Raw genomic sequence first — 6000 nt, 5'->3', positions numbered from 1 at the left:
GAAGAAAAAAAGAGATGAAGAGGAAGGTCGGGAGGTTAACCGGACGTTATCATCCGGTTTTTCTACACAGCACTGGGGTGGGGATGTAGTGGCAAGAAAGAGAGTGTAGGGAGAGAAAGGAAAAAACATGGCTGATCCCTCTGTCATAGGAACGGTATAACACGAAAGTGACACTGTCTTCGCAGACGTAGTTGAGCGTTTGTTGTGCATTCTTTCGCCCCAAGCGCGAAGGAATGAATGCTACAGCATCAAATTGTAATGTTACGCGAAGAACGGCAAGCCGCTCGAAACTTGCAATGCGCTGCTCAAGCAGAAAGGACGCGCGGAACGAACGTACACAGTGAGCGCGAACTGTCACAGTTGTAACTTATTTCTGTCTGAGCAGCGCGCCCAATTCGCGGAAGCGGCCGCTGAAGTCGAGGAACCTTCGTGCTCTCAACGGAAACTTGCAGGCAGAGCGCAAGAAGTACAAACCACCGAGATCACGAGATAAGCGCCCTTACGAGCAACAACGCCCTGTCGAGGCGCGCGCTAATCCACGTGGGGGACGACATTTAAAGCGCGCTCTTCGAGCCCTTCGCGCCATCTCGCTAGTGATAACGAAAACACGATGTACCGCCGATCTCTTAGTACCGCCACCAGAAAATGGTGTGCATAAATAGCTCGCCGTTAGCATAGTAGAGAACGTGCCGTCTGTGGGAGTCGTTTCGCGTTGCGCGCTGGCGATCGAGAGGTCGTAAGTTCGAATCCTGTTGACGGAGCGTTTTCTTACAGTTTTTTCTTTGCCATATGTTAGTCCTTATATTTACAACGTCATATGCGTGACGGAAATGCGTCAGTGGAGCCGTGGTGGACCCCGCCATAAATCAATTTCGTGTTAAAATAAAGTGACAGTTTCGCCGCAACGACGAAGCAATGAATGCGATAGCAATAAATTGGAATGTAACGTGAAGAACGGAAAGCAGCTCGAAATCACCAGCGCGTCGCTCGAGCCCAAAGGACGCACGAAAAGACCGCATGACAGAATTAATGCGTGACAGCTCGACACTTGAAGCGCACTGCTCAAACATAAAGCAGGATGCACGAAATGAACGAACAGGTACACGCAGGACGAGCGCGAACTAACTGTCGCAGTTATTACTTATTTCTGTTTGAACAGGCGCGCTCCGTTTGCAAACGCTGCCGCTGGAGCGAGCGCAGTGATCTTCGTACGCTCTGTGATTTCAGCGCAGACATCTCGGGGAAAGCACAAGACATAGAACCCCCCGCTCCAACCGCCCGGCCGCCCCCTTCTTCCCTCGAGATAAGCGCACAAAAGCGACCATGCCCTGTAGGGCGACGAACAACGGCGTTCGCAGGAGCGGGGCGACAATCTTTAAAGCGCGCCACGCGCGCACATCGCGCCATCTCCGTGGTGACTAAGAAAGCATGCTGATTTAAATGGTGTATATAAATAGCTCGCCGTTAGCAGGCTGAAAGACGGTACTGTTCATGGCCTAAACGTCTAACGCCGTGCGCTAAGAAGCGAGAGGTCGCCCTTTCGATTCCGCGCGTCGGAAAGTTTTTCTGAATTATTTTTCTTTGTGGCTTTTATATATATATATTATTATATTATATATTATATAATATATATATATGTATATATATATATGTACATATATATATATATATATATATATATATATATATATATATATATATATATATATATATATTATACACATACGGTGCATGACGGCGGTGACGGGGGCGGCAAAATTCACTCGAGACTGTCCATAATAATGTTATCGCAATAAAAACCCACATGCACAGAGGAACGGAGCTCTGATTACAGTCGTTCAGAAAGGCCGGTCGATCTGAAGAAGCACAGTAGCGCTTGCAGGGCCTTCTTCTGCGACGTTGTGTCCCGTCGATGGCGTTCTTTCTTCCGACAAAGGTCGGTCATCCAACCTGTTGAGCACGTTGCAAAAGAATAGTCGCTGTGCACTACACTGTGGGCAGTAGCAAAAATATGTGCAATTGTTTATTCATTGCCAGAGTGGCTAGAGCAGTCTCGGACGTAAACGTGAAGGCTGCTTCTGCTGAGGTGTTCTTGAGATAAGGCGAACCACTGTTTGTACCACCTATGCTTTCTCACCACCCTTTTCGTCGGTATACCTTGTCGAACGCGCTTTGCCCCAAGTTGACACGAGTGCTGATTACCTGACAAATAGCTTTCGACAGGCTGGGCATGCGTTATGAAGGGGACACCATATGTGCTACCCGATAAGGCAATGATGATGAATGGGCAGCGCGTCGTTCTGCGCACTCTCCGTCACTCTGTTTTTCGTTCAACTCTTGCGATTGTTAGGTAGGGGTAAACAAATGAGATGGTATCACTGACGTCGTTTTGTGAAAAATACAGCAGTGTCAGATTTCGGAGATGCCGAAGAGAGTAAAGATAGGCTGCCGTCCTCTTCCTAGCGAACTAAAATACCATGTTTTCTTTATTTAATCCAGTATGCCATATTTTTTTTCACGTACGATTGTAACGCGCCGATGTAAGATAATACGCCAGAAATACCCGCAACGCACAGTAAGATACAGCGATGCATACTTGGAATCGTATCGCACGAAATACAGGAGAAAGATATGATACTAAGATAAAAAAGATCAAAGATTAGGAAACGTGTTACAGCGTTTCAGGCTCATAGAAATGTTATAAAGCCGGGGAGGGTACGCTTCGACAAATACGATTGAATTTTCAGTATATGTTCTTCAATTTGAGATGTTTTTCAAAACATGTGAAATGGAAGCACTACACGCGGAGCTCAAACAAAAAGTAGAGCTTGATTACGTTTCTCGAGACGCATTAAGAGTTGACTGTCTTTCACAAAGAATTTAAGTATGAACTCCCGGGCTCCCAAAAGAAGTAAAGTTACTATTTTTTTAGTTTGCATATATGTCTCTGCGCTGACCGCTTGAAGATGGAAGTTTTTCTGTGAGTATAACTCGACTATAGTAAGTGTTCGCTAAACAAATGTAATCATTACGAGGCCACAGGTGAATATTTAGCTAGCTGGATTCTAGCTCTTAAGCCTTTCTTGTTGAATTTCCTTCCGAAACGCTGTTTCGTATTTGTGTACGGCAACATGAATCGTTAGTGGAGAAACCAATGTCTACTAATGTAACAGCTTCAGCACAAAATGAAAATAAATTTCTTAATCGGGCGCATGCATTCTCGTACCACAGACCTCGCATGTACTTAAGAAATATATGGGGATCTTTCGGGAATGTCGGACGATGACCTGCTTTCAAAAAACATACCGAATAAAATTTGACTTTACGCTGTGACGAAATCACCAGCATAATTTCAAACACGAATTGTAGATTAGTGCGCGACGTAACAGGCTGCCCCTGCTAAATTTAGCCAGACGTTAAAAATATGCCGACGCACTCCACGATGACGCAACCAAATGCATGTTGTTTACTATAGCCTAGACATTGTCACACTATTTCTTGAGTTCTGCTTAATTTATAAAATGGTAATATTCCATGTCCTTTTATCGTGCACATAATCTGTTCGCTACATACAAATCTATGGACGGAGCAGCAGCCTCTGTCAGGCCTTGCTGACTTCTGACGCGATAGCATTAAAGAGCGTTTCACAGAAATTCCGGTGTCGGCGTCGCCGTCATTGGTTGTGAGAAAAAAAATCATAATCTTGTCCGTGACCGAGAACTCGAAAAAGCAGCAAAGAAAATAAATAAAAATGTTGGATCCGAGTGAGAACCGAAGCCAAGCCGTCAGCGTGGCAAGCAAGTGCTCTACCACAGCCACGCCTCTGCTTGGAACTGCACTGAAAGTAACTTTCATGCTTCACAAACATACGCGTCCTGTACACAGGTGTCACAGTACGAGATGCAATATCGCAGTAATATTGCGTAGTACAAGCGTACATTGCCAACGGGCGTCATACCATGTGTATATCACAACGACTTGGTGGTGTAAATTCAGCCACCCATTACAAAAGGCGCACACATTACTGCGTGTATTCTCTTAACATCACGTAGTGGGTGCATCGCAACTTCGAAAATTTTTCTCACGCATTATTTCTCACGCTCCAGGTTTAAAGCATGCTACCCATTGCATAAGGCACACACCTTAGTGGGCGCATTCTGTTACACACACGTAGTGGGTGCAGTGATACTTCGATGCTCTTGATACTCTTTACACGCTTGTGATGAATTCTGTGTCCTCTACAAGCGCCAACCACACTGTCTTTGTCATCGGCGAGTTTTGGCGTGGCCTCAGTGTCATGTGGCGCACGACAACGAGGGCGGCCACGCAAGACGGAGACAGAGAAGGCAGACACGAAAGTTCGGCGCGCTGCGGCTATGCGACCACATTGTACTTTGTCAATTACATTGCAGTAATGCACAATCTGGACTTCTCGAGCAACAACATACAATAGGAAGTATGCACTAAGTGGTCGAAGTACGCACTAGGGGCCAACTTAAACTCTTAAAGGCGAAGACTTAAACTCTTAAAGGCGTTCAACTCTTAAAGGCAAAGCTTAAGCGTCCCCCAATTTGGCTCTTGGCGCCGCTTCTGTAATTTTACAGAAGCAATAAAGCCTTTCTTACTTTCTTCTTTCTTTCAATTTGATAGTCGCGATACTGCCTTTTTTTCGAACTCGTTTCACTACGCTCGTACACTGCACGCCTTGGTTTTAACGCGACAGCGTTAAAGACTACGAAAAACTGCGAAAAAAAGACAGGGACGAGGAAGACACACGCACAAGCGCTGCGCAGTTTTTTGTAGCAATGGAGTACCAACTCGCCCAGCGCGCTGTCCTTTTAAAGCGTTAAAGAACTCGTTTCGCACAAATTCCGGTGTCGGTGCCGGTATCGGCGTCGTTGGTTGTGAGCGAAACGAAAAATCATTAGAGAGTAATAGCTGGGCCGGTTTGCGAGCCAGCGCGCCCAGCGGACGAGCGGAGAGGCGAACTGCGCATGCGCAGCACGCTGCGAAAGCCGGCGCCCTTACCGAGCGAACCGCTCACCCACTCATTTTGTCTCCTCAGCGAAGCGTGAGCAGCAAACGAGCGTGCGAGCGTGTACCAAGATAGCAGCCCCCAACACAAGCGGCGGCGGCATGTCGTCGGTAGCAATTGAAATCTAAGAAAAAATGCCTTTTGCAATATTGTTTTCGCAGTAACTTCAATTTTATTCAGCATGTGACGAAGCAAGGGTTCTGCTCGATTGACAGTAACTTTAACCTCGTTCAACAGGTGGCGCAGCAATGCGATCCACTGTAATCCGCTGAAACGAGCGGGGCGACGCTTACCTTTTACTCTTTTTTCGTCTTGCGCTGCGCTGCCCTCTCCGCTCCTCAGCAGGGCCCGCTGAGCCGCTTAGCTATAACTCCCTATTATCTTGTCCGCGACCGAAAAATTGAGAAAGATGCAAATAAATCACTAATAAAGATTTTCGGGTCCCAGGTCGTCTGCGGGGCAATCAGGTGTTCTACCGCACAACCACAATATTTCTTCTTTTTCCTCATTAGAGGGAAGCAAACCGTTGCACTTAGATTGATATTATAAGAAGCAGTTTGAAGAGGTATCGCGGCTCATTAAAATGAGCCATGATATTGTTGAAACTGCTTTGGAAAAAAACACCATATGAATGTCACGTAGTGGAAGGAGTCGCGTTAACGCATGTAAAATTGCTTGACAGAAGTGAAAATCGTGCAATGCGTCAAAACATGGGAACTGCGCCCCAATGTGCGGTTGTTTTAAAGGCCCTCATCACAATGCACTCAGACAGTCAATGATCATCAGCAGCAAAAGCATCAACGAAGTGAACAGCGTGTCCTTAAGGACGGGTAGTGGGCCTTCACTGATTCAAAAAAGGAACAATTATGGCGGAGTAGGCACTTAACAAGTGTACTTGCAGTAGGCATTAAGGATGTTTTGAAACGGCCAATGTCACGTGCACTGTCGTTCGTTTCCTTACGCAC

The sequence above is a fragment of the Rhipicephalus sanguineus genome, chromosome 9, assembly GCF_013339695.2.
Source record: "Rhipicephalus sanguineus isolate Rsan-2018 chromosome 9, BIME_Rsan_1.4, whole genome shotgun sequence".
Classification (NCBI taxonomy): domain Eukaryota; kingdom Metazoa; phylum Arthropoda; class Arachnida; order Ixodida; family Ixodidae; genus Rhipicephalus; species Rhipicephalus sanguineus.
This window is presented reverse-complemented; position numbering follows the sequence as displayed.